General features: G+C 39.5%; 1 protein-coding gene and 1 long non-coding RNA gene across 3 annotated transcripts in view; one reads left to right on the plus strand and one right to left on the minus strand.

The window, feature by feature from the left end:
- The window catches only part of LOC129539350 (uncharacterized), a 46,531-nt gene extending 40,528 nt beyond the window's left edge, over positions 1-6,003 (minus strand). The window contains exon 1 of the long non-coding RNA XR_008682440.2: positions 5,670-6,003. This is a non-coding gene — a long non-coding RNA (uncharacterized LOC129539350). The remainder of the gene's footprint in view (positions 1-5,669) is intronic.
- The window catches only part of NR6A1 (nuclear receptor subfamily 6 group A member 1), a 232,995-nt gene that overhangs the window by 99,278 nt on the left and 121,001 nt on the right, over positions 1-12,716 (plus strand). The window lies entirely within an intron of this gene.

Raw genomic sequence — 12,716 nt, forward strand, 5'->3', positions numbered from 1 at the left:
CTTAGCCATGCCTTCTCATTATATTTATCATCCATGTCTCAGATATTTTTGGTTGCTAACAGCTAGCTGTGTAATCATGATGGTCATAGTATGTAAGGAAATGGTAAGTTCTAAGAACATAGTCTTAGGAGACGGGGGTGAAGGAAATATGTATCACATTTAATGCTCCAGTGTATCATGGTTTGTTCCCAGATTACACAGTCCTAACTCAGACCCCCTTTATGCTGTCCCCTCCAGAAATTATCTTGTTCTTCATCATCATCTATCAAAAGGAGCCTGAGCTTTTGTATGAGATAGTGGTTTGGCACAGATCTGAGTAGTGATCACTGTGAAACCACTCTCTGTGTTTGAAGGTGTTTTGTTTCCTTAATTGCTTGAAATCCATTAAGATCTTATAGTTTTAGCATCTCTCTTTGCTTGAATCAAATGGAGCTAAGGGTGTACCTTCTTTCATATTCTTATGAACTTCAGCTTCAAAGGATGGCAGGGCAGTTTCCCCAAATTACTGGATCCATTCTCAAAGTTTCTAAACTCACATGCCTACCATTTTTTAAATGAGATGACTCCTAGCAGTTGTTATCTCAGTTAATAACTTAGCAGCTCCATGAGGGCAACTTCTGTATCTGTTTTGTTCATCATTCAGCCTGGGCTAGCACTGTGCATGATACATGTTTGAATAGTCTCTGGCGGATCAAAATTTTTCACCTCCAAGTGCTCTGTCATTTAGCCTTCAGTATAGATGTATTTTTTGAACCACCACTGGTAACAAAGATTCATAAGTGACATGTTAAAAGTCACTTAGCTAAATAGTGGCAGAGCTAAAATTTCATGCCATATCTAATCCAGCCAGTTTCTGGGATGTGAACCTAGGTTGTTGGATTTTACAGTATAGCATATTATTTCCCCTAAACGTAGTTCTGCTGTTTGCTTTAGAAAATCTCTTGCTTTTCATGCTCTGAAAAGATTTTGTGACATGTTCAACATTCTTCAGTTATTTGGCATCATCATTAAGAAAAACCTACTATTTCTAGTTTCTGCTAGATTATTCTCAACATTAAAATGAGTCTACAGATGTAGTACAACTCTTACCCAGGAATTCCTTTTATGACTGGTTTTATTTTATTTTTTAAAGTTTTTATTGAAGTATAGTTGGTTTACATTGTTGTGTTAGTTTCAGGTGTATGGCTTTGATTTTTAAAAGACATGAATTTTCTTTCTCACCTGCAGGAAGCTATTTTAATTTCTTAGTCATGGGCAATATTAGAGTTTTCATGTTCTTGTTTTAATCACCAAGAATTAGTAGAAATGTTATTCAAACAATGTCTCCAGGAAATATTATTTCTTAATTTAAGAAATGATTCTTATATACTGCTGCTTATATACTAAATAGCATTAAATTAGTATTAAAAACACCTCATGATATTAAAATTTGTTGTTCCACCTACCTTTTAAAATGATAATTTTCTTATATTCATTCCATCCATTTAATATTTCTAAGACTTTGTGAAATTCTTTGTGCAGTGTTGACAGCATTCATCTTCATGTGTTTGTTTTAATTAAAATTTAAACAGAGAATTGTCTGTGCTGTGTGTCAGCCTAGACCCTTCTGTTTCCATTCTCTGTGTTTGGAAAGAGTCTCAGACAGTGAATTGAACCTCAAGCCCTTACTGTGTTTTCACAGAACTGACATTTCCAGAGTATTTTCTAATGTGCTGGGAGCAGTTCAAGATCTTTTATATATATGATCCTTGAACCTTAAAATGACTGTCAGGAAGGCATTAATATTTGTGTTTTATGTATGAGGAGTCTGAGACAAAGAGAGGAAGTGACTTATTGAAGATCACATAGTAAATAAGTGGCAGAGTCAGGAATCCAACCAGTGTCCACCTGACCTTAAAAAACAGTTTTTTGCACCAAGCAGGAATAGGATGGGTTGAGAATGCATCCAGATTGAATAACCTCATATTTATGCTTATCATGTCTGTTTTATTTGATGGTAGATTTGATGGTTAAGACCTGTAGTCTTACTTTACTGTGGCCGCTGCTGCGTGTCTGCCATGACTGTCTTAATATTCTTTATAACCTTCATTATAGACCAAGAATAAAAATGAAATCTTTGGTTTCAAAATGCCTGTTTTAGACATCTCTGAAGTATCATGGTACTCACTACCTTGTCATTGTGGTTTTTGCTTAGAGATCAATTTCTTTCATGTCGAGCTGGATGTGCAGTTGAAAACGTGTTCTGGTTATAAGCATTGTCTAGATGGGCTTCCCAGGTGGTGTTAGTGGTAAAGAACATGCCTGACAATGCAGGAGACATAAGAGATGTGGGTTCCATCCCTGGATCGGGTGGAGGGCTCCCCTGGAGGAGGGCATGGCAACCCACTTCAGTATTTTTGCCTGGAGAATCCCATGGACATAGGAGCCTGGTGGGCTACGGTTTGTAGGATTGCAAAGAGTCAGGCATGACTGTCGGGACTTAGCAAACACACGCTCTAGATCAGTACTGTCCAACAGAACTTTCTGCAGTTGGAAATCCAGTTTTTTGCTTTGTCCAGTATAATAGTCACTGGTTACATACATGGGGCTATTGAGTGCTTGAAATGCATGCAGCTAGTGTGACTGAGCAACCGAAATTTTAAATTTAACTTTTATTTAAATTCAAATAAAAATAGCCACATGTAATTATAGCATAGTTTGAGGTTGTAATTGATCCTTGTGTTTGATAAGTAATGATAGAATTTTAAGAAATCCAATAATTAGTAGTAGTTTAAAAGTTGCATATTGGTTTTCCAACAACATAAAATTTGGTGTGTGTTTATCCTAAAGCCATAGGACCAAATAGAGTACAACAGTTCATATTTCCAAAGCACTTTTTGATCATTCACAATCTCATCTGATATGATATCATTTGGGACTTGTGTTTGCTAATGGATCACAGAAGAAAGAACAAAACCATTTATGACTTTCTTGTGCCATGTCCCCTCTTGTTGAAATGGACATCGTTCTGGCCCCTTGGTGCTCAGGTTGCAGCATGAGAGCTTGTAGAGAAACCCATGTAGTGTTTTCTTCTGCTCATTGAGATTGAAGAATATACCTCTCCCCTCACCTAGAATTACCATTAATGTCATTTCTTATATCTAAAGAGAAAGTGGAGACAGTTTCTATATTTAACCAGCAAGCTATAATAGTTTGATAGCTAACAAAAGAAAATGTAGTTTTCCTTTCTACTATTTCAAAGTAAATCCTCAGGGCTTCAGTTTTAGTTCTTTGTTTTGCAAAATACGACCCAGAACTCAGAAATGTTCTACCTAAGATTAGTTTTTAAATTGATGTCTTCCAAAGAAACTTTGGATGGAATTAAATAATAGATTTTATATGGTAATTCGAAAAAGAATTTGTTTCCCTGGAGTTTTGATGCAGTTTCATTTTGCTTGCCTGGTCTTTTGAAATAATTTGTAGACCCTATTAATTTTGTTATGTGTCACTTGTTTTACTTAGTATATTTTTTTGCTGTCATTTTATTTGTAAAATACTCCTCTCCTTTCTATCAGAGCTCACAGCTAATCAATTCTGGGTGCTTTTGATTTTTCTTACTATGCCAGGGCATTGAATGAAGTTCCCTGTAGTGAGAAAAGAGAGCACATGGGACTCGTGACTTTATGTACTCCAACAATAGAGCTTTTATGACATTGGAGGTGGTTGAAAAAGCTAGAAGTAGCTCTTAAACATGGGATCGCTGTGTTGCCCTTTTTTTTTTTTGTAGTCTTAGAGCTGCCAGGAGTGCATCGGGCCTGTAATTTCCTGTTCTCTGAATCCCCCATCTTTCTCCAGCTCCAAGCTTTGTGTCCCACAGCCTGTGACTCTCTGCTAACAAATCGCTATTGTCCAGTGGGGCGAATGGTGGCTGGAACTAAAGAATTGCTGTCTGGTTTCTATTCAAATCCAGGTAGTGAGATATATGAATGGACTTTTCGAATCGTCATGTGAATAACGTCTGCTCGGCATGAAGACTCAGAGCCATGCTAGGAAAGATTAACTCCTAGACTGACCACTAACATTTTTTGTGATAGGAGGTAGAAACATTCCCAAGTATCATTTTATTCACACTTAATTTTCCATTTCATCTTCCAGAAGTAGAGTTAGCCATTCAACTATTTGGCTACTTTTCTCTCAAGGGGTAGTGTTTCTGTTGGCAATATGGAAGTTTGGGAAAATGCTAAGTTGTTTTTAACTTAGAGCGCTGTTGTTTTCCGTGAGAAGTTTTCTACGTTACATCTATGATGACATAAAGTTATCTTTGTAGCATACTTGCAAAAATGAGAGAGAGAGAGTGGCTTTCTCTGAGAAATCAACCAAAAATGCTTTCTAACCATTGAAGGGAAAATCTCCTTTTTTTCCGGTGCATTCTGAATACTTCTTTGCTTTTTTTTCCTCCCAAAGCACAAATGTATATAAAGGAAATAGAAACAACTTCAAATGCAAAGTATTAACCAAACACACAAACCTCCTTCAAATTAGGAACCATCATAAACATTTGTAAGTACAGCAGGGGATTTTTTAAAATTAGGTTGGAAGCTTGACTATAATTCATAATTCTCATTATCCTTGGAAAATTGTTATGTTATCTTTCTCCTATATACCTGAAAAAATGTCCACAGGCTTAAAGGGCCATGCTTTTTACATTCCTTCCATATCGCAGGTACTATGGAACGAGAGAGCCTTTTATGTTTCTTTTTGTCTTAAACTCAGACAGCTTTGTAAGCAGTAGTGTGTAGATTACAAGAGTTAGACAAAAGCAGGCGCGACTGAGAAGAGTTGAGGGGGGGAGAGCTTGGGGCACTTCCTGTCACTCAACACATTCCAGATCACTAAAAAATTTCCACACCCTCTGCATTTCCCTCTTGCCCACCCCAGATCCCAGTATTTTCTGATTCCATATGTTGTGGTATTCATCACACTCCTTTGCTATCACTGGGCCCTGGCAAGACTGCTTCAGAAAAGATGCATTCCTTTAGATTGCACAAAGCATAGCTGGGAAAATGGCTGGCAGTTTCAGAATCTAGTCACGATCGCACGCATGAGCACCTCACACATCCATGCCCCTTTCCCCCCTCTCCCGCCCCTGCAGCTGGCTGACCTGTCTCACCCACTGCTGGCCTATCGAACGGCCAGGACTGTCTGGTTTTGGCTCATGCCTTTGTCCATGTCTGGCTTAGTTCCTCTCTGTCTACGCTTGCCTCTACCCCCACCGCCCCAGGCGGCACAAGTGTTTGGCCACACAAAACTACAGATAGAAAAGGTGGTAAAAACTTCAAACTTTGCTAGATTTTCCAACAGTTTATTCTTTCGTTTATTCAATTTCTCCCTTCTTTAATACTTCATTTTAAGAAAACAAATACGAAATTAATTATCTAAAGGCAAAGAATGCAAAGCAACCTTTGTGTTCCTTATAATAACTGACTTCATAACTCTCTCCAGCTGCGTTATGGGGTGTGTATAAAAAGCTTCTGTTCTGAGAACAAAGGAGCACGTGCAGAAATGAGACTAAAAAATCCACTGACAGTATTTCACCACACAAATTACTTAAAAGATTTTAGTCAAGACTCAACAGATTCAATGTTAAAATGGTTTTTAGTTTAAAAAAAAAAAAAATTGAAAGTGCTTACCCAGTAAAAGAACCGAAGTAGTCCTGAACTGTTACGTAAGACTTTTTACAGTTGGATCTTTGTCAAAAGGGGGTGGGGGTGATGGGAGAAAGCAGCAACAACAATCAAAAAAGTTCGAGCTGCTGTGGCTTAGAGGACAACTTCTGTGTTTCCAGATAGGATTCTTGCTGCAGAAATGGAACTCCCAGCCAGCACAGCATCCTGTCCCGGTAGAGAAATGAGTTTGTCAGTTTGAAAAAAAAAAAAGGTACTGGAACCCAGACTAGTCGAGGTATTGAACCGCGCCAGATTTCCTTGCAGCCCTGTCTGCTCAGCTTGCATTGAACTATATATGACCCAGATGATGGACAGAAGCACATTCAGTCATGTGCACACTGGAAGAAAGCGGATTTGCTGGTCCCTGGCAGTGTTGGGGTTTGTCTTCTGATTGGGCTGTGCCCTGATCAGTGAAATGTGAAGCCCTCACCATTCAGAGGCCGTAACTCAGGACTGGCAGTTTGAGTGTCTGGCTGCCTCTAGTCACTGAGAGAGACTTTGAAGGTGTTGCTTTTGTTTGGTGACATTACCCACTCAGAGGCTACTTACACCTATGTACTAGTATTAGGAGCAATGCTATTCTTTCTGAAATGCCAGAAGGAAGCCAACTTGGCCTGAATTCTGTATCATCTTGTTGTTGATGAACTTTGTTCTAACTTAGCCCAGTTATTTGATTTGTGAATTTTTGTGATCTTAACCAAGGCTTATGTCCAGACCACACCCCAGCTGTGATTTTATGGGTTTGATAAGGTAAAAATAAAGGTAGCATTTGACTTTGAAGCTTCCTAGATGATGTAAATTGTTCTTAATGAAAATTGGATGGATGGACAGCAGAGAAATTTGGGATGCTGGAGTCTTTGAATGTGCTAAGAAGAAGCTTTATCTCTTACTATTTCCTTTGTGAAGCTGTCACTCTTATCCTAGTCCTTAATCACATAGGCAGCTGCTGGGGGGAAGCTACTGAAGTGTTTACCCCATTGAACTGTGACATAGTCTTTAATTATGCAGGATAACCACAGTCTAGTCTATCTGAACTAGGGTCTTTGTGATTTATTTTCTGTCTTTCTGGGCCACTAGGAAGCAAGGTCATTATTTGGACTGTTGGTTGTGACATTTTTTTTTTTTTAGTATATGAAAGTTGCTTTGTTTAATGTAAATTGACATTTAAAAAAATTGAATAAAGTTGTTTTATGGGACCTTAGCACTGATGATAGGAAATCTACCCTACATGAATCAACTGATTTTTTTCCCCCCTGGGGACTGTCTTGTCTCTTTAGGAATGAGCTTGTACATAATCCTAAACTGGTATTTAGACATAAAAATACTTTGGTTTATTTTCTGCACTTTTTAGACTTTTAGAAATAAATCCACGGGCAGCAGCATCTGTCAATTTTGCTGTAAATTCTGGGTTTGGGTGTTTAAGGACTTGTTATTTCTTAGATGTCATGTCGTATCTTATATATGGCTACTGCCTAGGAATTCTCTTGTCTTAACGTGGAGAAGCTGGGTTGATGCACTGTGGGATATAACAGTGATCAAAGTCAGAGAAGAAGGGATGCACAGTCTCTGTAAACTTCAGAGCAGTCATTCCGTTTTTTCTTTAAATTGTGGTAAAATACACATAACGTAATATTTATTATTTTAACCATTTTTAAGTCTACAGTTTTGTAGCATTAGGTACATTCACATTGTTGTGCAGTCATCCCTGCCATTTTCTATAGAGCATTTTCATCATTTTCCAAAACTGAAACTTTGTATCTAACTTAACATTAACTTCTTATTCCTTCCTCCCCCAGCTTCTGGCAGCCACTATTCTTTCTGTCTCTATGAATTTGACTACTCAAGATACCTCATAAAAGTAGAACCATACAGTGTTTATCTTTTTGTGACTGGCTTACTTCACTTAGCATAGGGTCCTCTAGGGTCATTCATGTTGTAGCATGTGTAAGAATTTCCTTCCTTTTTAAAGTTGAATAATATTCAGTTGTATGTATAGACCACATTTTGTTTATCCTTTCATCTGTTGATGGACACTTAGTTGCTTCCACCTTTTGGCTATTAAAACAGTCATTCTCGCAGATTTCCCTGATGGTCCAATGATTAAGAATCCACAGCTTTACAGCACAGGGAATTCAAGTTCAATTCCTGGTTGGAGAACTAGGATCCTATATGCCCTTTTGAGCCCTCGCCACAGCTAGAAAATCTGTGTTCTGCAACTAAAGATCCAGTTGATACAATGAAGATCCCACATGCCCCAGCTAAGATCCAACAAAGCCAAATAAATATAACAAATTTTTAAAAATACATTTTAAAAAAGACAATCATTCTTGACCATTCTTCTTATAATCTTAAGAGAGCTTCTTTACAGAGCTGTTCTGACCATCTTAAAAGCTATTCCTTTTTATAAGTTGGAAGGGTTTTGGTGTGCCTTTTAACTCCAGACTGACTGACTAGATCCTAATATCAAATTTACTAGAACACAGCAGATTCTTTTCAGGCTTCTTGGATGAGACTTAATACATAATTCTTCTATGCTTATTTTTTACGGGTTTGTCTTTTCCTTTTTTGAGATTCCCAGAAAATCCCATGGATGGAGGAGCCTGGTGGGCTGCAGTCCATGGGGTCGCTAAGGGTCGGACACGACTGAGCAACTTCACTTTCACACATTGTAGAAGGAAATGACAACCCACTCCAGTGTTCTTGCCTGGAGAATCCCAGGGACGGGGGAGCCTGGTGGGCTTCCGTCTAGGGGGTCACACAGAGTCGGACACGACTGAAGTGACTTAGCAGCAGCAGCAGCAACAGTGGCTCAGAGGGTAAAGCATCTGCCTGCAATTCAGGAGACCCAGATTCGATCCCTGAGTCGGGAAGATCCTCTGGAGAAGGAAATGGCAACCCACTCCAGTACCCTTGCCCGGAAAATCCCATGGACAGAGGAGCCTGGTAGGCTACAGTCCATGGGGTTGCAGAGTCGGACACGACTGAGCGACTTCACTTTTTACTTTCTTTTCCTTTTACACTGTGAGCTCTTCCTGGGCAGGGACTGTGGTCAATTTTGTTTGAATTGTGCCTTTTATATCAATAAAAATTAGTTGGTAGAGTGTGAATTAATGAATAGTAATAGAATAATAGCTGATTTTATTGGATTTTAATTATGTGCAAGACTCTAACAGATGTTTATTATATGTATTATTTAACTTTCAAAACAACTCTGAGATAAGTACTGTTATCTTCATTTAATAAGTAAGATAACTTGTTCAAGGCTTCACAGCATTTAAAAGATAAAACTGGGATTTGAGCCTTGTCTCTTTTGGCTCCTGAGCCATTATGGAAACTTAATAGTGAGATGATGATCAGTGTCTTTAAAAGCAGATTAAGCTTACGCATTGATTGTAAATCAGTTATTCCTTCATTAGGCATCAGGAGCTATAGCCCTGTGGTAGATATGATTCCTGAGTGGCTACTTGGAGGAAAGCTTTCCAGTTAATTACTTGAACCTTCTATAGGGCTGAACAATCTCTTGTTGAACTCAGTTTGCAGATATTCCTGTGTATGTAAATTCTCTTTCTTATATTATTTTCAAAGTGCAGTTAAATGAATGCACTAAAACAAACGTGTCGATATATATATGTTGTACTGTTTTAGGTGCTAAGGAGAGTCAGGAATAAAAAAGAATGCTTCTCTGAGGAAGTGAATATACAAACTGAGAGCCAAATGATGACGAGAAGAATCCTTGAGTATAAAGATCCTGAAGAAGTGTCATCTGGGCAGTGAGGATGAGATATAAGAACTCTAAGATATTAATAGGGTTGAGTTTGGGGTGTTTGAGGAACAGAAAGAGTAGGATAGCTGGAATGGAGTGAATGCAAGGAGGAGGTCATGTTGAAGAGGTGGGATGGGACCCTCTCATGTAGGGTCTTGTGAGCTGTCATAAGCAACTTGGATTTTTTCCCAAATTTGATTTTTTTTTCCCCCAAATGGTGGGAAATTGGAAGGTTTTAAGCAGAAGAGCCCTCCTGCCACTACTGCAAAGCACGTGAGATCTTAGTTCCCGTACCTTCTGCAGTGGAAATGCGGAGTCCTAACTACTGGAACACCAGTGAATTCTGCTAACAATACCTTTAACTGGAGTCCTTCCCAGGCTGGAGACTTTGCCAAGGCTTTTGTATATTAGTGGCCAGCTCCAGTTGTCCCAGCAGAATGGTACCTCTTTAGAAGAGTGCTAGAGCTACCATTGGTTGCATTGGTCTTTCCACATCAACAAGAATCTCTTGTTTTCACAACATTGCTATTGTTTGGATAGGGTTTTGTATGCTGGCTTTTTGCGTTAATTTAGGCTAAAATTCAATTTTAATTAGACTTGATCTTTCAGTGTCAATAATTTAAAAAAACATTTCCTTCACACATGTTGATGACTCATTGTTTAATTTATGTGATATACTTAAAGTCATACTGATAGGAATCTGAAATTGATAAATCAACAGGAACTTTCCCAATATTCTTAAATAAAGTTTTAATTAGATATTCTGACTCTAGTAGGATTAATTGCTAACATTTCTCCCATATTATTTGATTTTTTTCAAATATTCTGAAAAATATTGAACATCACATACCTGATACTCTCATAGATGAGGTCAGTTCAGTTGCTGGGTCGTGTCTGACTCTTTGTGACCCCATGGACTATAGCATACCAGGCTTGCCTGTTTATCACCGACTCCTGGAGCTTGCTCAAACTCATGTCCATCGAGTCGGTGATGCCATCCAACCATCTCATCCTCTGTCCTAAGTGTTCAGCTCAACAAATTTTCTTAGTGACAGACCCAGAGAGACAGTACCCCAATCTAGCTACAGAAGACAAGCAGCACCCCAGACAGAGGTCCTCTTCCTTCCCTTTTCTTATCACAACCCCCAAGGGGAAACCTGGCAGCACCACCCTTAGACTCAGAAAGTGTCCTGTGGAAGACCCCACCCTTTGGAGAACTTTCCTTGAAATTCCTTAGTCCCCCCATGGTGGCTGAGATGGCCAGGGCAGGCAGTGCTTCCTGACCAAGATTGATATGCACCTGTTTGGATCTCCTTGCAGTCCAAGGGACTCTCAAGAGTCTTCTCCAACACCACAGTTCAAAAACAGCAGTTCTTCAGAGCTCAGCTTTCTTTATAGTCCAACTCTCACATCCATACATTACTACTGGAAAAACCATAGCTTTGACTAGACAGACCTTTGTTGGCAAAGTAGTGTCTCTACTTTTTAATGTGCAGTCTAGGTTGGTCATAACTTTCCTTCCAAGAACTAAGCATCTTTTAATTTCATGGCTTCAGTCACCATCTGCAGTGATTTTGGAGCCCCCCAAAATAAAGTCTGTTACTTTTTTTACTGTTTCCCCATCTATTTCCCATGAAGTGATGGGACCAGATGCCATGATCTTAGTTTTCTGAATGTTGAGCTTTAAACAAACTTTTTCACTCTCCTCTTTCAGTTTCATCAAGAGGCTCTTTAGTTTAGTTTAGTCTTGCTCAGTAATACTTTAATCCACTTATCTGATGATGGGTGGGGTTGTGCTCCCTCCCTGTTAGTTGTTTGTCTTGAGGCAACCCAGCCCTGGGGTCTGCAGGCTCTGTGGTTGATGGTGACCTCCACGAGGGCTTACGCCAAGGCAGACCTTTCTGGACTGCTGCTGCCAGTGCCCCCATCCCTGTGGTGAACCCCTGCTGACCTATGCCTCTACCGGAGACTCTCCAACATTAGCAGGTAATTTTGGTTCAGTCTCCTGTAGAGTCACTACTTTGTTCTGGATCTTGATGCAAGCTTTATTGACTCTGCCAATAAGATTTTATTGGTGCCCTCTAAGACTGGAGTCTCTGTTTCCCCCAGTCCTGTGGAAGTCCTGTAATCAAATCCTGCTTGCCTTCAACGTGAGACTAGAGATCTCTTCAAGAAAATTAGAGTTATCAAGAAAACATTTCATGCATAGATGGGCATAATAAAGGACAGAAATGGTATGGACCTAACAGAAGCAGAAGATACTAACGTGAGTGGCAACAATACACAGAAGAACTATACAAAAATTCTTCATGACCCAGATAAAACCACGATGGTGTGATCAATCACCTAGAGCCAGGCATCCTGGAATTGCGAAGTCAAGTGTGCCTCAGGAAGCATCACTGTGAACCTAGTGGAGGTGATGGAATTCCAGTTAAGCTATTTCAGATCCTAAAAGATGATGCTGTTAATGTGCTGCATGCAACATGCCAGCAAATTTGGAAAACTCATCAGTGGCCATAGGACTGGAAAAGGTCCATTTTCATTCCAGTTCCAAAGAAAGGCAATGCCAAAGAATGGTCAAACTACCGCACAATTGCATTCATCTCACACATTAGGGAAGTAATGCTCAAAATTCTCCAAGTCAGGTTTCAGCAGTATGTAAACCATAAACTTCCAGATATTCGAGCTGGATTTTGAAAAGGCAGAGGAACCAGAAATCAAATTGCCAACATCTATTAGATCATCAGAAAATCAAGAGAGTTCCAGAAAAACATATACTTCTGCTTTATTGACTATGCCAAAGCCTTTGACTATGTGGATCACAACAAACTGTGGAACATCCTTAAAGAGATGGGAATACCAGACCACCTTACCTGCCTCTTGAGAAATCTGTATGCAGGTCCCAAAGCAACAGTTAGAACTGGACATGGACAACAGACTAGTTACAAATGGGGAAAGGAGTATGTTGAGGAGTACGTCTGTATTTGTCACCCTGCTTATTTAACTTACATGCAGAATCAGTTCAGTCGCTCAGTTGTGTCCGACTCTTTGCGACCCCATGAATCACAGCACGCCAGGCCTCCCTGTCCATCACCAACTCCTGGAGTTCACTCAAACTCATGTCTGTCAAGTCGGTGATGCCATCCAGCTATCTCATTCTCTGTTGTCCCCTTCTCCTCCCGCCCCCAATCCCTTTTCCAGTGAGTCAACTCTTCGCATGGGGTAGCCAAAGTATTGGAGTTTCAGCT

The sequence above is a fragment of the Moschus berezovskii genome, chromosome 11 (genome assembly GCF_049115385.1).
Source record: "Moschus berezovskii isolate FMDL1 chromosome 11, NW_MosBer_1.0, whole genome shotgun sequence".
NCBI lineage: Eukaryota > Metazoa > Chordata > Mammalia > Artiodactyla > Moschidae > Moschus > Moschus berezovskii.